The 25,424-nt window shown below is 38.6% G+C and overlaps 1 protein-coding gene across 4 annotated transcripts in view; it reads left to right on the forward strand.

Moving 5' to 3' along the window:
- Positions 1-25,424, forward strand: part of NCK1 (NCK adaptor protein 1) — a 79,825-nt gene that overhangs the window by 18,128 nt on the left and 36,273 nt on the right. The window contains exon 1 of one of the 4 annotated variants that reach the window (XM_043875299.1): positions 17,676-17,727. The exons of the other annotated variants lie outside the window; for them this stretch is intronic. The gene's annotated coding sequence lies outside the window, so the exon portion shown is untranslated. Of the gene's footprint in view, positions 1-17,675; positions 17,728-25,424 lie in introns of those variants that run through there. 4 annotated transcript variants of the gene reach the window in all.

Here is a 25,424-nt window from a genome sequence, read left to right on the forward strand (position 1 = left end):
AGAGAGGGAGGAGGAGAACCAACTTAATATAGGGTTAAGGAAGCCAAGGCATTTCAGGAAAGAAGGAAGTTTAACTTAACTGCTGCTAGTGTGGCTATTCCTTGTGATGGCAATATTAATGTCTGCTTCATAAGGTCACGGTGGGGACTATTAACGTATTATATTAAAAGCACTTAGTGTACTTGCTCTTTTCCTTAAGTGCCCAGTAAACGTTTTGAAGTGAAATTCAATAAGACAATACAGTTAAGCATCAAGGAGACATTAAGTAGTTTGTAGAGGAAGAAAAGACTTCTCCGTTTACTGTAGGATCTTTTCTTTAGATGTACATTCTTTTTAAATGTTGTAGATAACATTTATGAATTTATTTTGAAGTGTTTTTAGTAGGAATTTTCTGACCTGAAAGTATGCAGAATCATAGCAGTACAATGACAGTTCATCTGTTCATGCTTCTTAACCACATCCTTTTACTGACTCTTACTCCAGATGCATTTATAATGCAGGTGCTTCTTTGAAAGGCATTGTCCTTTAAACTGGGTTGAGATTAAATTCTTATTTAACATTGAAATTAAATGAAGGTATATTTGAAATGGAAGCGTAGTTTAATATGTCAAATTGTATTAACTTCAAAGAGCACTTGACTTTTGGTAGTGGAACTTAGTTAGAGGTAGTGTGACGAAATTCCAGTTCCTTTTATGTAGCTGCCACAAGATTCTGTCTCCAGATAATCAAGTAAGAGACCCCACGAGGAAAGGTGTGGGAGCTTTCCTGCATTCATTTTCATTATTGTCTTTTTGTTTGGCAGGTTAGCTGCCAACAAACAGTTTGATTGTTCCATAGCTTGCCTGACCAGTTTCTCTTTTTTTCTTTTCTTATCTTCTCAGGTATTATGAAAAAAAGTAAATTATTGTTGCCTTTTCATGATCAATAGTAATCTGTAAGTAAGAGTAGTAGTTTGGAATAAAGGGTAAGGAAAAAAGTCTGGGAGGCAAGGAAAGACGTGTATAAAGTGAAGGAGGGGAAGAGAAAAGGAAGCTGAGAGATAATTGGTGAATGGAGCTTCTAAAGGTTTATCTTTTGCTTTGCCTCAGGTTTCAACTTGCAGTGAATTAGCAGTTGAAAATTGTGTTGCCAGTAGCATGTAATTGATGACTTTTAGGTCATTTGCTACCTGGAATGGACATAATTTCCTTATAAAATTCAGATATAACTATCATTAAGTTAGGTGGGATAGGGCAGGAAAGGATGATTATGTAGCAGGCACTGTACTGTTTTACATATTACTTTGTTTAATCTTCACAACGGCTCTGTAAGTAGATGTTATCAAAGCACAGAGAATTTAAGTAACTTGCACATGGTCACACACTTAATAAGTGTCAGAGCTAGAATTCAAGCTGTGATGTCTCTGTTTTCTTGTAGTTCATCTTTTATTCATCCCTTTGCTTCATTTTACAGTCTCAGTCAGTCGCTGGGCCCTGTTGACATTTAAAAAAAAAGCTTACTGAGATATAGTTCCTATACATACAGTTCACCCAGTTAAAGTGTACCAGTCTGAAATCAGTCACAGAAAGAGAAATGAGAAAAAGATGATTACATAGAGACTTAACAGTATGCTACTAAAAAACCAGTGGATCACCAATGAAATAAAAAAATACCTTGAGATAAAGTGTCCAGTTCAGTAGCTTTTAGTACTGTCACAGTTTCCGCCAGTACCACATAGAACATTTATGCCACCCCTGAAAAGAAACCCCATTCCTGTTGTCACCGTCTGACCTGCCGTACCCCCAGTTCTCCATTAATCTACTTCCTGTCTCTGGATTTGTTCATTCTGGGCGTTTCATAAAAATGGAATCATACAGTATGTGGTCTTTTGTGGCTGGCTTCTTCTCATAATGTTTTTAAGGTTCATCCATGTTATAACATGTATTTAGTACTTTGTTAATTCATTAGTACTTTATTATTTTTATTACTGAATAATATTCCATTGTATGGATATACCAGATTTATCCTTTTTCATCAGTTGATGGACATTTGGATTGTTTCTCCCTTTTGACTGTTAGATAATACTGTTAGGAACATTCATGTATGAATTTTCTATTATGGTTAAAATATACATAACATAGAATTTACCATTTTAACCATTTTTAAGTATTGTTCTTTGGCTTTAAATATATTCACAGTGTTGTGCAACCATCACTACCAGTTAGTTCCAGAATGTTTTCGTCTTCCTCAATTGGAACTCGGTATCCAATAAACACTTAGCTTCTCATTCTCCCATTCCCCTTGCTCCTGGTAACCACCATACTTTGTCTCTATGTATTTGACCTAGGAACCTTATTTACAGTTTCCTTTTGTGGTTGCCTTATTTCACTTAGCATAATGTCTTCACATTGTAGCACATCATTTTTTAAGGCTGGTAATATTCCATTGATTGTATATATCATATTTTATTTACCCATTCATCTGTTGATGGACTCTGGTAGCTTCCACTTTTTGGTTATTGTGAATAGTTCTATGTGAATATGTGTGTACAAATATCTATTCAGGATTGTGCTATTATTTCTTTTGAGTGTATCCCAAGAAGTAGAGTTGTTTGATTATATTTTCAATTTTTAAGGGACCCCAAACTTTTCTGCAGTGGCTGTACCATTTCACTTTCCTACCAGTAATGCACAAGGGTTCTGAATTCTCCATGTCTTCACCAGTACTTGTTATTTTCTGTTTTTTGATAGGATTAGCATCCTAATGAGTGTGAGGTAGTGGTATCTCGTTCGGTCACTAAGTTACACATGACTCTTTGTGACCCAGTGGACTGCAGCACACTGGGCTTCCCTGTCCTTCACTATGTCCCAGAGTCTGTTGCCCCTTCTCCTCCTGCCCTTGGTCTTTCCCAGCATGAAGGGCTTTTCCAAAGAGTCAGCTCTTCGCATCAGGTGGCCAAAGTACTGGAACTTCAGCTTCAGCATCAGACCTTCCAATGAATATTCAGGGTTGATTTCCTTTAGGATTGATTGGTTTGATCTCCTTGCTGTGCACGTGATTCTCAAGAGTCGTCTCCAGCACCACAGTTCAAAAGCATCAATTCTTCGGCACTCAGCCGCCTTTATGGTACAACTCTCACATCCGTACATGACTGCTGGAAAACCATAGCTTTGACTGTATGGACCTTTGTTGGCAAGGTGATGTCTCTGCTTTTTAATATGCTGTCTAGGTTTGTCATAGCTTTTCTTTCAAGGAGCAAGTGTCTTTTAATTTCATGGCTGCAGTCACTGTCTGCAGTGGTTTTAGAACTGAAGAAAATAGTATCTGCCACTGTTTATATTTTTTCCCCCATTTATTTGCCATCAAGTGATGGGACCTGATGCTATGATCTTAGTTTTTTGAATGTTGAGTTTTAAGCCAGTGGCAGATTTTATTTGGTTTGCATTTTCCTAATGATTAGTGATGTTGAGCTTCTTTTCTTGTGCTTGTTGGCATTTGTATATATTCTTTAGAGAAGTGTCTATTCAGATTCTTTGCACATTTTTAAATTGGGTTGGTTTTTTTTTTTTGTTATTCACTTGTAAGAGTTCTTTGTATATTCCTTATCAGATATGTGACTTGCAGATATTATCTCCCATGCCAGGATGGATTCCTTTGATGCTCAAAGAATTTAATTTTGTTAAAGTCCAGTTTGTAGACTTTTTCTTGTGTTGCCTGTGATTTAGGTGTTAGATCCAAGAAATTGTTGCCATGTTGTGACGCTTTCATCCTGTTTTCTTCTAAGGGCTTTATGGTTTTAGTTCTTCCATTTAGGTCTTTGATCCATTTTGGGTTCTTTTGTTTTGTGTATATGGTGTAAGGTAAGGCTTCAGCTTCATTGTATAAATTTTATGTGAATATAGATTGGTGTTTGTAACTAGGAATGGAATTCTTGGGTTATATGCTAACTATGTTTAGCTTTTCAAGGAACTGTCAAAGCTATTTTCCAAAGTGGCAGTGTATAAGTGTTCTAATTTCTCCATGGCTTCTTGAATTCACACTGTATTACCTTCTGACTGGCTTGTTTCAATATTTTCTAGTCTGGCCTCTTTGGTATAATTTCTCAGTTCTGCCTATCTACTGCCTCCTTTCACCAATCCATAATGTTGTTTGCTGTATCATAAAAGTTTCAAACTGAAAGGAATTATAGAGAATCAGGGAAGTCAAATCATTCATTTACAGGTGATAAAACAGAAAAATTAAGAAATTTGAGTCCACGTTATACAGTGGTAATCTCAACACTTGACACCCTCCTTTATGCATAGTTTTGGTTTCCCTTTTCTGTGTCTAAAACTCTGTACCTGACTGACTGCCTTAACCAGGTCTCTTCCTCATCCTCTCCGCTAGAACAATGTAAAAGCAGAGTTGCATGTAGGTAATGTATTTGGCAGATGATCTTAGGGAACCAAGAGCAAAGGACCAAGGTGAATGAAATAAAAGAAAAGGTGATATAAGTGTGTGTTATTGAATTACTAAGTGCTGTGACAATTAGGACTCAATCCCAGCGGGAGCTTCTGAGGATCTTGATGCTTCTCAGTTTGTCGATTCAGGGATGGTCAGGAGTGAACTGTATCACACCATCTGTCCTTGTTCTCCACCAGTAGACAGTTGCCTCCCTGGGGAGTAGATTCTTTCTCCTTCCCTCCCCTATTTTAGGGCTGCCTCCCTATTTTAGTGGTGTCTCCATGGCTTTAAAGAAGCCTCGGGTCACAAAGAAAATGAATCACAGTGAATATTGTGGGGGAAGTAAGTCAGAACCTACCTGTAACTATTGGCCTTGGCTTATGCCTAGTGTGGTAGGCAGAATAATGGTCTCCCAAAGATCCTAATCTTCTAAACCTATGAGTATGTTACGTTGCATGGCAGAAGGAGCTCTGGAGATAGGTTGATTTTTCTGGATTATCTGGGTGAACCCAGTGTAATCACAAGGAACCTTGTAAGAGGAAGTAGGAGTGTCAGTTTTAGAAAGAGGAAAAATATGGAAAAAACTATAAAATAAAAAGAAAGGTGAAATAAACATTATATGAAGGTGAAACATTTTAGAAACAACATATTAAGTATACATTTTGAAGAATTTCATTCAATAAACTTGACTGTTTCATTTCAAAAAATAAGTATGACAGTGGAGACAGAGGTCATCACAATGATCTGGCTAGGAGCCAAGAAATATGGGAAGCTTCTAGAAGTTGGAATGGACAGGAATGGATTTTCCCCTTGAACCTTTTGAAGAAATACAGACTTTTATTGCAGCTTTGTAAAACTTATTTTGAACTTATCTCCAGAACTTTTAAGATAAATTGGTATTGTTTTAAGCCACTAAATATATGGCAGTTTGTTAACATGGCATTAGGAAAATTAATACAGTTAGAATCAAAGGAGAATTGGACTGCATGAAGATGAAAATTTTTCTGATAGACTCTACACCTTGCTTCCAGCCTCACCTTCAATTCTGGCTGTTTTAGGCTCTCGCTGTGTAACAAATTACCATAAATGTCCCTCTTACTCTGCTCAGATCTGATTGTTGTTGTTCAGTTGCTAAGTCGTGTCCATCTCTTTGCCACCTGATAGACTGCAGCCTGCCAGGCTCCTCTGTTCATGGGATTCCCAGGCCAGGAGTACTGGAGTGGGTTGCCATTTTCTTCTTCGGGATCTTCCTGACCCCAGGTATCGAAACCATGTCTCCTGGCAGATGAATTCTTCACACCACTGAGCTACCAAGAAGGGCTGCAGATCTATTTGGACCAAGCATTGATTCTAATCCTTCACCGAGTCACTGAACTCTCAACAGAAATTTACAAAGGGTTGTTGATGCATGCCGTTGGTACTGGCTGCTGCAGCTGGTCTTGAAGCAAGGATTAATATTCAGTCGTTTTCCTCTTCCACCACCCATTCTAGATTTTCCTTATGCTGGCCAGCAGTTCAGCTGCTATAGGTGGCTTGTGACCTCAAGTCCCTTCCCTTCCAAACCTGAGGGACTTGAGCCCTTAATGGTCTTACTCTTTTTGGGCCATGGGTGCTTCGATTTCCTGTTTCCTTTGTTAGTCTCAAGCATGGAAAAAGGTTTCAGACAGACTGCTTCCTACCTCCATTGTGTGCAACTCCTAATGATATTCAGAGTCCGTTGGCACAGCTAGTATATTTTATTCCTTTCTTTGTCTGCTATTCTGTCAACATGAGGAGCCCACAGTGCCCAAGTAGTGGTTGTAGCTTTTTTTAAAATGCCAGTTCATCTAGTTACATTTCAGTTAGTACAGTTATATTTGCATTAGTCACATTTCAGCCAACACAATTGTGATAACAGTTATGTAGAAAATTTTCAGGACCATGAGCGCATATAAAAGGAGAGAGCGACTAGGCCTAACATTCAGGAGTTGGGGATGCTCTTTCTAAGGGAATTCCACTTTCTTGGAAATTGGATGGATAAGCTGAAATTAAGTAAAGTGGAGAAGAACATTCCAACCGATAATACGTGTACAAAGGCCCTGCATCAAGAAGGTGCTTCTTGCCTTCCTCCTTTGGAAGCTTCTCTTTCTTTGATTTCCATGGTTGTAGCTTTTAGGCTCAGTGGAACCCTTATTGTATCTTCTGGTGACAGTATTACCCTCCGAACCTCTAGTACAAGAGAGCTTTTAAATTATGGGTATGGGAAATCCAGATTCCACAAGTGAGTTACTGGGATTGATGGTGAAAAAGAGTCCAGCTTTTACTTTTTGGTTTCTGGACTTGTGCATTCTTTAAGAATCTGCCTGCCAGTGCAATAGATGCAAGAGATGTGGGTTCGATCCCGGGCTTGGGAAGATCCCCTGGGGTAGGAAGCGGCAACCTGCTCCAGTATTCCTGCCTAGGAAATCCATGGGCAAAGGAGCCTGGTGGGCTACAGTCTATGGAGTTGTGAAGAGTCGGACACGAGTGAGTAACTGAGCACACATCCATATTCTGGATAATAAGAGATACAACACCTTAGTCACTGGTTCAGTGCATATACTGCATCCTGGAAGACTAGCAGGGTGACTATTGAGCTGAGTAACATGCCATTCCATTGTTTTGTTAATCCGGTAATTTCCTGATGATGTGATATGTGCTAAGAGCAGTGGATGCTTATTATTAATACTATTTTTCCTTCACCATTAAGCAGGTCTTTTGGTTTGAGGTGATGTTAAGAGGGATCGCATTTTGGTAAAGCAAACATTGTTAAGCCATTGGATGGTAGTGCTGTATGGAGCCTTTATTGTGGTTTCTGAGAGAAAGCATGGTTGAAGCAGGGTAGGCAAACTTGAGCAAGTTTGGAACTGGATAATTTGAATAGTTTATAACTCCAGGTGATAGGGGTGGTCTTCAGTTGTTTCTCGTAGCGGCCCTGGAGTAGGGCAGGGAGAATACTGGCTTGGTATATGAGAGTGTTTTTTTGATGGAAATGGTTGGGGATATGGGCCCTGGGTTCAGTGTTGTACATCAAAGATGTGCTTCTGGGTTTATTGCTATCTCTAGGGATTAGGTAGGTAATCCTTGGAGGGCCAGTCCTTCCCTGGGTCCTAAAGGCTCTGCCATATCCAAGCATTAAAAGATACGTTGTTGTTTAGTCACTGAGTTGTATCCAGTGACTTCTGCGACCCTGAACCCACGGACTGTAGCCTGCCAGACTCCTTTGTCCATGGGTTTTCCCAGGCAGGAATACTGGATTGGGTTGCCATTTCCTTCTCCAGGGGATCTTCCCAGCCCAGGGATCAAACTTGCATCTCCTACTTTGGAAGGGGATTCTTTACCACTGAGCCACAAGGGAAGCCCGTTAAAAGATACAGAAAATTTTAAAACATTAATGCATTTATGCTTTCTTTAGGTTTATGCTCTCTTTTACAGTTTTTAATTGAAAATGTATAAATTAAGCGTATTTTGTCTTATTAGGGTAATAAATGCTTTAAAACTATAAGCTGAGATCTACCGTTGGATAGCATAATACTTCTATTGTTGCCTGGTCTTATTGTATCATTTCTATTATGATTTTCTTTTAAATTTTTTGTGTAGGGATCCATTCTTAAAAAATAATTATTTATTTGTCTGCACCTGGTCTTAGTTGGGACACAAAGGATGTTCGATCTTTGTTGTGTCATATGGAGTCTTCAGTTATGGCATGTGAACTCTTAGTTGTGGCATGTGGGATCTAGTTCCCTGACCAGGTATTGAACCTGGGCCCCCTGCATTGGGGGCGCAGAATCTTAGCCACTGGACCACCAGGGAAGTCCCTTGGAGTCCCATTTTTAAGTTTTAAAAGATTTAAAAGATGTTTTATTGATGATTTCAATATTGTGGTCGGAGAAGGTAATCTTAGACATAAGTTCTTTGAAATTTTGTGTTTTTTGTGACTCTGTAATCAATTTTTTAGTTCCATGTGTACTTGAAAATAATTATATCATTGTATTTTTGTATAGTGGAAAGTTTTCTATATAACCGTTAGATTAAACTTGTTAATTTTGTGGATCTATTCTAGATACTTATTCTGATTTATCAGTTTTTAATACAAGTAAATTAGCAGTTCATGCAGTGGTTGAAGATTGATTTTTTCTTATAATTATATTAGTTTTGCCTTACTTAAGAGTGAGGTATGAGTAAAGTTTAGATGCATTTTATTAGTTTATTTATGCTTTTTTATTTTTTGCCACCCTATGCAGCTTGTGAATCTTAGTTCCCTGACCAGGGATTGAACCCAGGCCCTGATAGTGCTCAAAGTGCTGAATCCTAACCACTGGACAGCCAGGGAATTCCTGTTTATTTATCCTTCTTTTACTGCATACCATACCTCTCCATACCTATTAATGTTGTCATAATACTGTTTTGTCTGATATTAAGATTTCTGCATCATCTTTTTTCTGTGTTGGTGTTTGCCAAAATATTCTAAAATTTATTTTCAGCCTGTTTCTCCTATAAACAGCTTTTAGTTGAATTTTGTATTTTATTTTTATATCAGATTTGATAACTTCTTAGAAATGAGCTAAACACATTTACATCTAGTAGACTGAATTTTTCATTGATTTGTTTACCACTTTTACTTCTCTTTTTCTGTCTTTTGATGAGTTGATAATTGAATACTACTTATAACTCAGTTTATAACAAAGTGGGAATATGGAATTATGTATTGACCTCACTGCCTCAGATACCAAATCCTCATGTGGCATCAGCCTCAGTCACTAGATCCTTGTGTACCTAATATGCTAGGGAACTGGGTGATAGATAAATACTGTTTTTATCTCAGTAGTGATGGTATTTCTGAAAGTAGATTTGGAAGCTTTTGCCCTTCAAAACTGCAAAAGAAGGGAAGGGAGGGGTAAGGGAAGAAGGAAAAACAGTTAATAAGATTTTTGTATTTAGCATGTGTTTCTTTTTAATAACAAAATAAGTACATGCATATCCTATATAGCCTCTTGGCTTTACCATACTAACATTTCTTCACCAGTATCTGCAGGGACCCATATAGTTTTAATAATTGGTTGGATTAAGTTTTTAGAATGGGTAATAGACGCCTGGTCTATAAAACCAATGATAGATAAAATAGAAAGAATTTTAAAAGGTAAAGCCTTGTTTGAAAAAATGAGATGAATTTATATGTGGGAGTAAGTAGTAGATTAGAAGTAAGACTTGCAAAGTGGGGTTGAAGCCTTGGCTGTCCCAGAATTTAGATATGGAAATAGTTGAGGTGGTCCTGAATTCGTGTCCTGTAAGATCATAGAGGCTGAGAGTCACACTTGATACTGGAGACTAGAGCTAAGGATACTGAGTAAAACCAGACATGGGGTGGGTTGCCTTACTTGTTATGGGAGGCACACTACAACTGCCTGCTGCTGCTGCTAAGTCGCTTCACTCGTGTCCGACTCTGTGTGACCTATAGACCGCAGCCCACCAGGCTCCACCGTCCCTGGGATTCTCCAGGCAAGAACACTGGAGTGGGTTGCCATTTCCTTCTCCAATGCATGAAAGTGAAAAGTGAAAGTGAAGTTGCTCAGTTGTGTCTGACTCTTAGAGACCCCATAGACGGCAGCCCACCAGGCTCCGCCGTCCCTGGGATTTTCCAGACAAGAGAACTGGAGTGGGGTGCCATTGCCTTCTCCAACTGCCTGCTACTTGAGAGTAAAACTTAAATGGTCACAGCTAAGTCCAAATTGACATCATATTTTTTATTGTGGTTGCCATGTGCTGAGCTCAGTTGGGGAGTTCTGTTATTTAGGAAGAAGAAAACAAAAAGGCAGACAACTAATGGTTCCTGCCATATGGAGGTACAGAAATTGTAAGAACTGTGTACAAGAGGATTTCAGATTCCATAGCGTAAGTATATAAAGAGAAGAAGTTAGATAGATGCATAGTGAAGGGATTGACTAACTCTGCTCAGAGATGTATGGGGAAATAATGAAAAAAAACAAACAAACAAACCATAAATGAGATCATAAAGGATATTCAGGAGTTTGCTGAGTGAGGAAGGGCACTTGTATTGAGGAATGGAATACCATATGAAGGAAGCTTAAATTTATGATGTTGATTCTGTAAATTTAATTATCACATACATGGTATTCTGTTAAGGTGCCAAGAATACAAAGTGAAATGAGATTTTGGCTAGTTCATCTAAGAACTTGCTGGGTGGGGAGATACTATTTAAGCAGCCTGTTTCAGTGACAGGACACTCAGTGCCTTAATAAATAAAAAGTGTGTAAGGGCACAGTGGCCTGCCTTGTATGCATGCTCAGTCGTGTCCAACGTTTTGCGACCCCCGTGGACGTGAGAGGGTAACAGGCAGGAAGGCCCAGGGGTCTCCAAATGGAGGAAATAGGCTGCAAGTGTCAGACATTTTTTATCTCTCCCTTAAGTGGCAGGAGGAAACAAACTACAAGTGTCAGATTTTTTTTTTTCCTTCTCCATATAAAATTAAAAGGAGGTTTCTCTGTGGAAATGTTTTTCTTAAGCTATTCTTAAGCTATGTTAATGAAACTATGTATTTGCTTTGGAGTTTGCCTTTCTTCAAAATGGTTCCACCTAAGACTAACTTTTTCTTTTCTCAAACCTTGGTCTAATAATAGCTGAACAAACCAGTACTCATTTCAATTGTTTTATGGCTGGGGGATGACACACCTCATGCCATCCTATCTCAAAAATGCATATTGTGGGAGAGGGGCCTGGTGAAACTCCGTCAGCCTTGAGGTGTCTCTCATATCTGATTAATGGCTTTCTAACAGACATGAAACAGCTTGCTGAAACTAGCAAGAGGCGGCACTTTCCATCCCCCTTCTGATGTCTTACGTCAGAAGCTTTCTCTGTCCCTTTTTATACTTTAATAAAACTCTGCTATACAAAAGCAGAGTGATGAAACCTGGTCCCTGGTCCTGAAGTTAAATCTTTGGAGATCACAAATCCGACACTGTTCACCGTAAGCTATCAGACTGTAGCCCACTAGGCTTCTCTGTCCATGGAATTTTCCAGACAAGAATACTGGAGCGGGTTGCCATTTCCTGTTCCAGGGAATCTTCCCGACTCAAGGATTGAACCTGTGTCCTGCATTGATTGACAGGCAGATTCCCACTGTGCCACCTGGGAGCACAGTGGAGAGGCACCTAAATCAGCCTTATCTGATGATAAGAGAAATGACTCTTGAATTTAGGTTCCAAAGAAGGAGCAATGCAGAGACAAACATCTTTAAAGGATGCCAAATTGGGGGAGCAGAACATGGATCTTTATGATGGAGCATAGGTGAGAATATGGAAAGATAGGTCTATATGAAGGTGGTTTTATTTTGAGGGCTAGGAGGAAGCATTGAAGGATTTTGAGTAGGGGACTTTAAAGCTCGGATTACTGTGGCTGTAGCATGGAGACTAGGTCATTTACAATTTAATAATTAAACAGAAAATGATTAAAAAAAAAAAAGGGAAACATATAGACCTAGGAAGTTTAAATCTATTGGGTTGACCAAAAAGTTTGTTTGATTTTTCCACAACATTTTACAGAAAAACCTGAATGAACTTTCTGGCCAACCCAATATATAACTTTGCTCCCAAATTGTTAATATTGTAGTAAAATGCATATAATACAAGATTTACCATCCTAAACTTTCCTCCCTGTTTTATTGAGATGTAATTGAAATTGAGTGCTATGTAAATTTAAGGTGTACAACATAGTGATTTGACATACATATATCATGAGATGATTAGCAGAGTAGGTTTAGTGAACATCCATCATCTCATATAGATGCAACATTAAAAAATGGAAAAAAAAATTTCCTTGTGATGAGAGCTCTTAGATTTACCCTCTCAGCAATGTTCATCTATAACTTGCGGCAGTGTTAGTTATCTGTATCATGTTTTACGTTATGTCCTAGTACTTACTTATCTTTTAACTGAAAGTTTGTACCTTTTGACTGCCTTCATCCAGTTCCCTCTCCCCCAACCCCTCTGGTAGCCACAAAACTGGTCTCTTTTTCTATGAGTTTGTTTTTGAAGTATAATTGACCTACAACACTATATGTCTCTGATATACAGCATAGTGGTTCATATTTCTGTATATTTCAAAATGATCGTGATAAGTCGTTGTCATCTGCCACCATACCAAGGTATTACATTAATTCTTGACATATTTCCCACACTGTATATTTCGTATCTGTGACTCATTTATTTTGTAACTCAGAGTTTATACCTCTTAATCTCCCTCACTTCTCCTGTTCCCCCCACCCCTCCCCTATGGCAACCACCTGTTTGCTTTCTGTATTTTTCTGTTGTTCTGTTGGTTTGTTTTCTAGAGTCTGCACATAAGTGAAACCATTTAGTATTTGTCTTTCTCTGTCTGACTGACTTCCCTTAGCATCGTACCCTCTTAGGTCCATCCATGTTGTTGCAAATGCAAGATTTCATCTTTTATATGGCTGAGTAATATTCTTGTGTGTGTGTGTGTGTGTGTGTGTACACATACATATATACCACATCTTCTTTATCCACTCACCTGTTGGTCACTTAGTTTGTTTCCATATCTTGGCTCTTATAAATAATGCTGCAAAATAATAATAATGCTGCAGTCAACATAGAGATGTATATATCTTTCTAAGTTAGTGTTTTGATTTACTTCAGGTAAATACCCAGTAGGCAAAATGCTGGGTCATATGGTAGTTCTATTTGTAGGTTTTTGAGGAACCTTGATACTGTTTTCTGTAGAGGCTATACCAATTTACATTTCTACCAACAAGTGCATAAGGTTTCCATTTTCTCTACATCTTCACCAGTACTTATTTGTCCTTTTGATAATAGCCATTCTGGCAAATGTGAGGTGACCTCTGAGTGAAGTCCTAAATCTATTTTTGAATGAAAATTACACATGGAGGCCTTGAGGGGAAAGTAGAATTAAGTGCAGCAGTTTAATGTGAAAGATGCCCAAATGTTATGATTAATTGCATGTTAAATAGGCTGGAATTTCAGGTGACCATGAGTTTGGTGTATGTCAGGAGAATATGGTTGGTAAATTTTACCATAAATATGGTAAAAGTGATGATGTAATCTAAACCTTATTTATACTGTACATTCCTATGTGCTGTGTGTTCCATACTCTTTTGGAAATATGTACAACTTCAAGTGACACTTTTAAGACGTACAATAATTAGAGTATACTAAAGAGTAAGGAGTGGCATATTGAGGTGGTTAATATAATGAAAAAAAGTTAAAAACCCAAGATAAATATGGTCTTGTTTAGGCCATAAAATTTAAGGGGAAACTTGAATCATAATTTTGATGCTCAGAAAAAGACTTTTTGATTTTATCTTATTCAGTTCCCTTATTTTACAGATAAGGAAATGGAGTTTCCTGGAGGTTGATGTGACATTCCCTGAGTCATAGCTAATGACTGAGCAATGTTTAGAACCCAAGTGTGTGGTTAAAAAGGAAATTGAATGTATTATAAGCACGTTTTATTCATGGGGCAGTCAAGCAGGACTGGAACTATGGTGAGACAAGCAACTAAGTTGCCTAGGATACAGAACTGAAGGAAGTACTCATTCTTAGGTGCAGACCTTGCACTTGCAAGATCCTCATTTATCAGCATAATATATGAACATGATCTAAAATGTGAAATAAGACTAAGAGGTACCTCCCAGCCCAGCAGTGAGGGATAGCCTGAGGAAGCTAGGTGGGGGGATGGTAGAAGAGAATTGTCCCTTAAGACCTAGCCCTCTGTGTGCAGTTATCTCACAGTTTGTGAGCACTTGTGGAGCATTGCTTCACTTCCTGAGAACAGTGTGGGGTGTACTGTTGTCAGGCTTGGACTGTTTCCAATTCTTTTCCCTTGAATCAGAGAGTGTAGATTTTCCTTTGTGCTTCTAAAGTTGTGTTCACCTACACAACCACCTGGGATTCTCTCAAGCTTGGCTGAAGAGTTAGAGAATCTGTAGACAATCCTCATTTCTTCTGTGCTGTAGTGCACATACCAATGTGGAGGGAGTTGAGAGATAATTGTAAAGAAGACATGAGATAAATCAGGTGTTTTACTGTCATAGTCAAGTAAAACTGGTCTCTTTCTGACTCCTTTTTTGTTTTTGAGGGCGGAGTTGGCTAGTTCAGCTCCATTCTTCTTGGAAAAAGAACATGTTTCTTTTTGAGAGTCCTTTCCCTCAGCAGTTAGGGGTTAGAGGCAGACAAGGCTGAGTAAAATGCCTCCTTCCATGTCTCAGGAAGATAGTTTGTATTTACCAGCACCTCCAGGATGGATGACTCATGGAGTAGAAAAGCTCTCCTCCAGCTATCAGTAGTTTCCTTTTTCGCATTACCCTGTGTGAGGAGAATGAAGCCAGAATGTACAGCCTCTGTCTTAGAACTAGTAAGTATAAACTTGTTACGCTGCTCCTCTGGATCTGTCCTGTTTTAACCTGATACCAAGCTTGCCTTCTTAGGACCATTATATTTTTTGTATTTTAGGCCTTTGGAATTCAAGACAGGCCATATGTTTTTATATTGCATTTTAAAATAGGTGTGTTCTGGCAGCTAAGAGTTTATAAAGTGGAAAGAGAGCCTAAGTCACCATGGAAGCCCAGATAAATGTATAAACAGTAGCAACACACTGGACCTAATTTATGCATGCAGTTGGCATAGTTTGTGATGCTGATTGGAAGTGAAATGTGTTTAAGATAAGTCAGCATTATAGGTAAAATAATAGTAACAAGAAGTAAAACTTTTCCCACTAGTCTGTAAGCTCTTCCAGGACAGCTTTAGTTTTATAAGCTGGTTCACTGACACTGTGCTTGGCACACAGTAGGACCTCAAAAAAAACCAAAAACCTGGCAAATGTTTACAAGTGAAAGCTTGGTAAAATCAGTGATTTGGTTGTTTATTTAATTTTTTATTTTTTTCATTTATTTTTATTAGTTGGAGGCTAATTACTTTACAGTATTGTAGTAGGTTTTATCATACATTGACATGAATCAGCGATTTAGTTGTTTATAAGCACCACATAGTATTCAGTGTTAGCTTTCATTAACCTATTGCAAAGTGTTTATATGTACATGTCCAGGCACACATATACACAAAATTGTTAAATCTGAAAGTATCTATACTTGCTAGTGTTAGAGTTTCCTTAATCCTCGTCTGGCTTTTTATATTCTTGTTTTTGTTCATTTTTCTTCCATCTGAAGTCTTCTTTCTTATACTATTCTTTTCTCCTTTAAATTTAATACTTTTTTTTTCCAGTCAGTTCAGATGCCTATCATTCTTACATGTTGATCCTTTTAGTTTGTTTTTAACAGAAAGGTACTTTTTTGCTTGTGAAATGAAAAATTTAGAGAGAGATTCTAGATAGAAGAATGATTAGGTTTAGAGACTCAAAAAATGAAACCTAATCTTTGCCTCTCAGCTTCATTGCCAGGTTCCACGTGGTGATGGTTACTCTGAGTATACATGTTCTCAGGTTTTAGTCTGTAGGGAAAAGGGTATCATCCCAGTAACTCCCCTAGACATACTGGGAGTCTTTCAGGATGAACATATTGAAGTTAGTTATTTGGGGATTTTCCCTTCTTCATTGTTTACTGAGAGATCTGTAGCCCAACCTAACTTCCGGAGCTAGTCACTTGGGTATTGTCACTCTGCTGATTTTTATCAGAAACAGGAAGTTGTCAAGTTATGTGCTAAAGTACAGTAGATTTCTAAAGTTGCATTTGTATTAGCATGGGAGATTTCCCTTTAGAATCACTAGCTGGTTCTTTACTTTTTCCTTGGAAAATAATAACTGGCTTCCCCCAAATGGTCATATTTATCATGATCTATATTTATCATGATCTATATACATAGCAGGAGAAGGCAATGGCACCCCACTCCAGTACTCTTGCCTAGAAAATCCCATGGGCGGAGGAGCCTGGTAGGCTGCAGTTCATGGGGTCGTGAAGAGTCAGACATGACTGAGCGACTTCAGTTTCACTTTTCACTTTTATGCATTGGAGAAGGAAATGGCAACCCACTCCAGTGTTCTTGCCTGGAGAATCCCAGGGATGGGGTCGCACAGAGTCGGACACGACTGAAGTGACTTAGCAGTAGCATAGTGGAGAAGGAAATGGCAACCCACTCCAGTACTGTTGCCTGGAGAATCCCATGGACAGAGGAGCCTGATAGGGGTCGCAAAGAGTCGGACATGACTTAGCAACTTCACTTCACTTCACATATACATAGCAAGAGCTTCCCAGGTGGCGCTAGTGGTAAAGAATCCGCCTGCCCGTGCTGGAGATACGGGTTCAGTTCCTGGGTCCAGAAGACCCCCTGGAGGAGGGCACGGCAACCCACTCCAGTATTCTTGCCTGTAGAATCTCATGGACAGAGGAGCCTGGTGGGCCACAGACCATGGGGTTGCAAAGACTGGATACGACTGAAGTGACTGAGCACTCAAACATATGTAGCAAACCTTACCCCTTTTCACTGTGTACATATCCTGCACAATATGAAGATTGTTAACATGACTTAGTGTCATTAATATATAGGTAAACCTAATGAATTTATAAAAGTAGATTGGGAAGAGCTTATTTTTAGGTGTTTGGCTTGATGTTATTCCCACATTTAGATAAGCAGTTCTTTAAAGGGGCTTCCCTGGTGGCGCAGTGGCAAAGAACCCAGAGCAGCCTGGTGGGCTATAGTCACGGGGCCGCGAAGAGTCAGACATGACTGAGCGGCTGCACAACAGTGACAGCAGCAGCAGCGTGCCTAGGGTGGGCCTTAGGGAGTTCGTAAGGCCCGAACTGTTTTCATTAGGCTGAGGCGTTCAGTTTCTATTTCCACTCTGAAATTACTAGAGACTGCTTGAAATGTAGTGTTATAAAGATGTCAGCATTTGGAAGATCTGCAAAACTTGGTGACTGTATACTGATTGATGATACAATACCATACGTGAGTAAAAATAGTAACATTTAAGGCCAACTAACTAATGTTTTCTGCTGTATATTTAGTTTACAGACAGTAGGATTCACACTTGGGGGTATAAGTGAGATTTGGCATATACTTGGAGTGATGTAATCACAGTGATGTAACACCACAGTGTTAGCACAGAACAGTTCCTTCACCTGCTCAAGAAAAAAAAATTTCCTTCTTGTTTTGTAGTCATACTCTCTTCCCACCATTAACTTGTGACAGCCACTGATCTAGTCTTTGTTCATTTTTTGCCTTTTCCAGAATGTCATATGTAGCCTTTGAGTCTGACTCAGTGAGATAGCTGTGTCCTATGGTAAGTTATGTTTAATTCTGTAAGAAGCTGCCAGACTGTTTTCCATAGTGGCTGTGCTGTTTTGCCTTCCAACAAGCAGTGTGTGGATTCCAGCTGCTCTGCAGCCTCATTCACACCTATTCTTGTCAGTTTTTGTGTTCCCTTCTTTCTCTGTTTCACTTGCTTTCCTTGCTCCCTCTTTCCCTTTCTTTCCTTCCTTCCTTCCTTCTTTACCTCTCTTCTCTTTTTAAGCCATTTAATAGCTGTGTGGTGATAGCGTTTTGTGGGTTTAATTTGCATTTCTGTAATAACTAATGATATTGAAGATCTTTTCATATGCTTATATGCTGTCTATGTTTTCTTTGCTGAAGTATCTGTTCAAATATTTTGTCTATTCTGGAACTTCCTGGTGGTCCAGTGGTTAAGATTTCATGGTTCCAGTGCTGGGGGCACGGGTTCAATCCCTGGTTGGGAACTAAGATCCCACATACTGTACAATGTGGCCAGAAAGAAAAAAGAATATTTAAAAAAATTGCCCATTTACATATGAAATATTTAGCATTTAATTAAATATATTAATTTGATAATCAGTGGCAAAGCATTTATTATTAAATAATAATTTAGTGTATGAAATCTCACATACTAGTGGTTCTACTGGCCTGGCCCCCATGGCTTTGGGCTGGGAGTCTTCGTCAGGCCTGTTGAAACCCAGGTAATAAATAGCCTCCTCTTTGGAAACTGGGGGGGCAGCCTTCATGATTTCAGAGTCGCCTTTGGTGTCCTTGTTCTCATGTCTTGAAGAATGTCCCAAGTTCCCAACTGAATAGGTTATGGTCCCATCCTGTAAAAGTCTTCTAAGAAAACTGACAATCTTTCTTCTTCTTTCAGTTCAAATTGGCTGTTTCCTCCTTGGGTGTCTAAGTAAGTCTGATTTCACACCTGTACTAATCTCTTTATCAAGGGGTCCTTGGCCACAACCTTAGTGTTCTATTCTGAACATAGTGCTTTCTCATTTTTTCCAATATATATAGGCAGAGAGTTTTTCAACTTAACATTTACATTTCTGTTTACCACTTGAATAACAGTTCAATCTTTATTTGTCTACTTGGCATTTTAGTATTAGCATTCAAGAGAAGCCATACTGCTGGTTCTGCACATTGTTTGGAAATAGCATCAGCCAAATAGTTCAGTTTCATCCTCAAAAGTTCTACCTTCCACTGAACAATAATACACAAACAAGTTGTCATCTTGGTCATTCTTGCTAGAAAGTTAGCAATTTTCTTGATCATTTCAAAGAACACCCTTTTGGTTTCAGAGTAAGTAAGTAAGTGTTAGCCTCTCAGTTGTATCTGACTCTTTGCAACCTCATGGACTGTAGCCGACCAGACTCCTCTGTCCATGGGATTCTCCGGGTAAGAATACTAGAGTGGGTTTCTATTTCCTCCTCCAGGGGGATCTTCCCGACACAGGCATTGAACCCAAGTCTCCCACATTCATTTTTGTTTTGTTTCAGTTTCATTGATTTCTGATCATTATTAAGTTGTTCTGTTTCCTTTGGGTTTAGTGTGTTCTTCTTTTTCTACTTTCTTAGGGTAGAAGCTTACATTATTGATTTGAGATCTTCTTTTCATACATCTTGTAATAGCATTTTAATGCTATAAATTTCCTTCCAAGCAGTGCTTTAGCTTCATCCAGCAAATTTTCATTTGTTGTGTTTTCATATTCATTCAGTTCAAAATATTTTCTAGTTTCTTTTGATAAGACCCTTTGGTCATGAATTATTTAGAATTGTGTTGTTTAATTTCCAAATATTTAGAGATTTTCCAGTTACCTTTCTATTCCTGATTTCCAGTTTAATTCCTTCATGGTCAGAGAACATATGCTGTGTGATTTCAGTTATTTTACATTTATTAAGTTTGTTTTATGGTCCAGAATATGGTCTGTCTTGGTGTACTTGAAGTGTACATATGTTGCTGTTGTTGAGTATAATTTTCAATTAGATTCAGAGGGCTGATGTTTAGATCTTCTGTATCTTTGCTGCTTTTCTGTCTTCTTGTTTTCTGTATTATCAAGAATAGTGTTACAGTCCCCAAGAAAAATGGTGAATTTCTTTACTTCTTTCAGTTTTAGTAGTTTTAGCTTCCTGTATTTTGGAACTCTTGTTTTGCTGTTATTCAGTTGCTAAGTGGTGTCCAACTCTTCACGACCCCATGGACTGTAGCACGCCCAGCTTCCCTGTCCTTCACCACCTCCTGAAGTTTGCTCAGATTTCTGTCCATTGAGTCGGTGATGCTATTTAACCAACTCATCCTCTGCCACCCTCTTCTCCTTTTGCCTTCAATCTTTTCCCAGCATCAGGGTCTTTTTCAGTGAGTCAGTTCTTCACATCAAGTGGCTAAACTATTGGAGCTTCAGATTCATCATCAGTCCTTCCAATGAATATTCAGAGTTGATATCCTTTAGAATTGACTGGTTTAATCTTGCAGTCAGTCCAACGGACTCTCAAGAGTCTTCCCCAGCACCACAGTTGGAACGAATCAGTTCTTCGGCACTCAGCCTTCTTTATGGTCCAACCCTCACATCCATACATGACTACTGGAAAAACCATAGCTTTGACTCTACAGACCTTTGTTGGCAAAGTGATGTCTTTGCTTTTTAGTATGCTGTGTAGGTTTGTCATAGCTGTTTTTCCAAGGAGCAAGCGTCTTAATTTCATGGCTGCAGTCACTGTTCATAGTGATTTTGTTTGGAGCCCAAGAAAATAAACTCTGTCACTGTTTCCATTGTTTCACCATCTATTTGTCATGCATGATGGGACTGGATGCCATGATCTTCGTTTTTTGAATGTTGAGTTTTAAGCCAGCTTTTTCACTCTGTTCTTTCACTCTCATCAAGAGGCTCTTTAGTTCCTTTTTGCTGTCTGCCATTGGAGTATTGTATATGTATTATCTACATATCTGAGGTTATTGATACTTCTCCCAGCAATCTTGATTCCAGCTTGTGATTCATCCAGCCCAGCATTTTACGTGATGTACTCTGCATGTAAGTTAAATAAGTAGGGTGTCGATATACAGCCATGTCTTAACTCCTATCCTAATTTTGAACCAGTCTGTTGTTCCGTGTCTGGTTGTAACTGTTGCTTCCTGACCTGCATACAGGTTTCTCAGGAGAAAGGTAAGATAGTCTGGTATTCCCATCTCTTTAAGAATTTTCACAGTTTGTTGAGATCCACACAGTCAAAGGCTTTAGAGTAGTCAGTGAAGCAGAAGTAGATGTTTTTCTGGAATTCTCTTGCTTTCTCTGAGCCAGTGAATGTTGGCAGTTTGATATCTGGTTCCTCTGTCTCTTTGAAATCTAGCTTGTACATCTGGAATTTCTCAGTTCATGTACTGTTGAAGCCTAGCTTGAAGGATTTTGAGCATAACCTTACTAGCATGTGAAATAAGCACAGTTGTATGGTAGTTTGTACATTCTTCGGTACTGCCCTTCTTTGGGATTGGAATGAAAACTGACCTTTTCCAGTCCTGTGGCTACTGTTGGGTTTTCCAAATTTGCTGACGTGTTGAGTGCAGCACTTTAACATCATCATCTTTTAGGGTTTGAAATGGCTCAGCTGGAATTCCATCACCTCCACTAGCCTGGTTTGTCATACAGCTTCCTAGGCCCACTTGACTTCAGACACCAGGATGTCAGACTTTAGGTGGGTGACCTTATCATTGTGGTTATCTGGGTCATTAAGAACTTTTTAATATAGTTCTTCTGTGTATTCTTGCCACATCTTTTTAATCACTTCTACTTCTGTTAGGTCCTTACTGTTTCTGTCCTTTATCATGCCCATCCTTGCATGAAATGTTCCCTTCCCTTGATATTTCCAATTTTCTTGAAGAGATCTCTGATTTTTCCCATTCTATTGTTTCCTCTACTTCTTTGTACTGTTCATTTAAGAAGGCTTTCTTATCTGTCTTTGCTATTCTCTGAAAGTCTGCATTCAGTTGGGTATATCTTTCCCTGTCTCCCTTGCTTTTTGTTTCTCTTCTTTCCCCAGCTGTGTGTAAAGCCTCCTCAGACAACCATTTTTTGCCTTCATACATTTCTTTTTCTTTGGAATGGTTTTGGTCACTGAGTCCTGTACAGTGTTACGAATCTCTGTCCATAGTTTTTCAGGCACTCTGTCTACCAGATCTACAGAATATTAGAGTGAGTTCCCATTTCTTTCTCCAGGGTGTCTTCCAGACCCAGGGATCAAACCTACATTTCCTGCATTGGCAGGTGGCTTCTTTGCCTCTGAGCTACCTGGGAAGCCCCTGGTAATTTTTATTCTGAAATCTATGTGGTTAGATATTAATATAGCCACTACGGCTTTCTTTTGAAATAATATATGCTTCATCCTTTTACTTTTAATCTATACAGCATCATATTTAAAATGGATTTTTGGTAACAGTTGGGTCTTATTAATTTAATCATGTAGGTCATTTATATAATTATTGATATGTTTGAGTTTTAATGTTTGTTACTGTTTGTTTCTTGTGTTTTTTGTTCCCATTTTCCCGATTGAGTATTTTTTTAATATCTGTTTTGATGTATTGGTTTTTGGCTATATCTCTTTGTCCCTCTTTTTAGTAGTTGCTCTAAAGATTATATCTAATTTAATATACCACATATTTAATATTTAATTTCCCCCATATTATTAAATATAGTATATTAAATTAGACATTATACTTCCCTGGTGACTCAGTTGATAAGGAATCTATCTGCAGTGTGAGAGACCCACGTGGGTCAGGAAGACCCTCTGGAGAAGGAAATGGCAGCCCACTTCAGTATTCTTAACTGGAGAATTCCGTGGACAGAGGAGCCTGGTGGGCTCTGCAGTTCATGGGGTTGCAGAGTTGAATGCGACTGAGTGACTAACACTTTTACTCCTTCTTCCCCTACCTCCCCGTATATCTTTTAAGTTTATATTTTACAACTTAAGCTAGAACATAAATCCTTAACAACAGTTTAAGCTCCATTGCCCTATCCACTTACATGATAATTGTCATATGAATTGTACATATATAGGTTGAAAGCGCCCCCCATGTAAATGTCATTAATATTCCCTTTCAAGAGCTGTGTGTATTTTGAAGATCTTAAGAGATGAAAATTAATCTTCTTATATTCACCCAGATATTTCCCATTTTTATTGCTCCTCCATCAGTCCTGAAGTTTCATTTCCCTCTGATACCGTTTTGTTTTTTTTTTTTAACCAGTTTTAGCCTAGAAACTTCCTTAAAGTTTCTTTTAGAGCTGGAGTGTTGGCAACAAAATGACATGATTTTGCTTCATCTGGGAATATCTTATTTCATTTCATTCCTGAAGGATATTTTCACTGAATATAGAATTCTGGATTTTCAGTTGTTTCCTTCCAGCATTTTTAGATATGGTTCATGGTTTCTGATGAAAAGTCATTTCATTCAAATTGCTCCCTATATCAGGATTTTTCAACTTTAGTACTTTGGACAGGGTAATTTCTTGTTGTGGAGTCCTATCCCGTTCATCATAGGATGTTTAGCAGTATCCCTAGCTTATACCCATTAGCACCCCTGCCCCTCCTGCCCCTCCACCCCCCACCCCCGCCCCGAGCAATGATAATAAAAAATGACTCTGGACATTGTAACATATCCCCAGGGATGTGAAATAACCTCCAGTTGAGAACCACTGACTTGTATGTAATATGTTGTTTTTCTCTGGCTGCTTTCAAGAATTTTCTTTTATTTATTGTTTTTAGCAGTTAGATTATAATGGGCTTGGACATGATTTGAATTTATCCTGTTTGGGTTTGCTTATTTTCTTGAATCTATAAGTTCATGACTTTTGCTAACTTTTGGAAAGTTTCAACTACTGTTTCTTCCAAGTATTTTTTTTCTGCACCAGTAGCTTTTCTTTAGGGTTTCCAAAGACATGAATAGCTTTTTTGATATTGTCCCATTGGTCCCTGAAGCCCTGTTTTTTTCTTTTTCAAAAATATTTTCCCCTCTCTGTTCTTCAGATTGGATAATTTTTATTGATCTGTCTCAGGTTTACATAGTTTTCCCTTTGTGGTATTTTACTGAATGGGACCCTTTAAAAAGATATGTTCATTTCCTAATCTCTGGAATTTGTGAATATTACCTTATGTGATAAATGGTGTGATTAATTAATTTGAGAATTTTGAGATGAGGATAAATTCCTGGATTATCTGTTAAGCTGTAAATCCCATGACAAGTATGCTTGTAAGAGCGAGGCAGAGGGAGGTTTGCTAGACAGAAGAGGAGGGGACAGTATAACCTCAGGGGCAGAATGATGCAGTCACAAGGTATGTTTGCAGCCACCAAAAGCTGAAAGAGGCAAAGTACAGGTTGTTCCCTAGAGCCTTCAGAGATAGTACAGCTCTGTGAGCACCTTGATTTCAGACTTCTTGATTGTATCCTTGGTTGAGACCTTCAGATCTGTGACAGAATAAATTTCTGTTATTTTTAAACCACCCAGTTTGTTACAGCAGTCATAGAAAATGAGTACACCTGCCATCTTGATTCTGCGTTCTATCCAATGAAGTTTTTATTTCAAATATTGTGATTTGTTAATTCTAAAATTTACATTTGATTCTGTTTAATAGCAGCTTCTCAGATTTATCTTCCCATTTGAGTTTTTACCTTTACTAATGGAACATGGTTATATTGGCTACTTTAAGATTTTTGATAAGTCCAACATCTGGGTTATTTATTGGTTGGCATCTATTGGTTGTCCTTTTCTTCCAATTTTCGGCCAAATTTTCCTGCTTCTTGGTATGTTGGGTAATTTGGGATTATGTACTGGACATTCTGAGTGTTCCGTTGTGAGAATATGGATCCTGTTAAAATTCTTTGGAGAATTTGCTGTTGTTTAAGCAGGCATCAATCTGGTTAGGTTCAGAGCAGTTTTTGCTTGGGTTTTTATGGACAGTAGTTCCAATATCAGTTTGTTTCTAAACCTTTGCTGTACTGATTGCATCTGTTTGCTGTATGCACCGGTCAGGGATGGACTGGGCTTGGGCGGCATTTATTTTGTATTTCATTTCTCATTGCTTTCGTAATACTTCTTTGGAAATTCCATGAATGTCCAACTTGGTGGAGGTTTAGTACTTGTTGGTTCATAACTAGAATTATAGATATTAAAGATTCACAATAATACTAGTTGAAGTGTTAAGGATAGCTTTTATTCAATAAATATTACAATAGGGAAGAGAGAATTCAACTTTGTCAAAACAAAAGGCAGGAGACTTTTTAAAAACTGGAGTGTGCTAAGGGAAAGGCATCAAGTGGTATTGAAGTGCAGTTGGTCCATATGCCTAGGGGAACCTGAGTTTGTAATTGTTACTTATGCGGAGGAGAAATAAATTTTCTCTTTATAACAGAGGCAGTGGTGCAGGTTTTAGAGCTAAGTGAAAGTCTCAGTCATGTTCGACTCTTTGCGACCCTTTGGACTGTAGCCCACCAGCCTCCTCTGTCCATGGAATTCTCCAGGCCAGAATACTGGAGTGGGCCACCAGGGAAGCCCAAGTTAGAGCAAGGCACCCACCAAAGTTAAGTCCCTATCTTCCTACAGAGTCTGGGAACAAAAATTCGAATTATCTTCTTGAATGTTTGCATTTTAAGCAGATTGCTCTGCGGTCCTTAAAAGGCAGTTTTAGGTGGTAGACAATTTATATCTCAAGGGGGCAGAGG

The sequence above is a fragment of the Cervus elaphus genome, chromosome 19, assembly GCF_910594005.1.
Source record: "Cervus elaphus chromosome 19, mCerEla1.1, whole genome shotgun sequence".
Classification (NCBI taxonomy): Eukaryota; Metazoa; Chordata; class Mammalia; order Artiodactyla; family Cervidae; genus Cervus; species Cervus elaphus.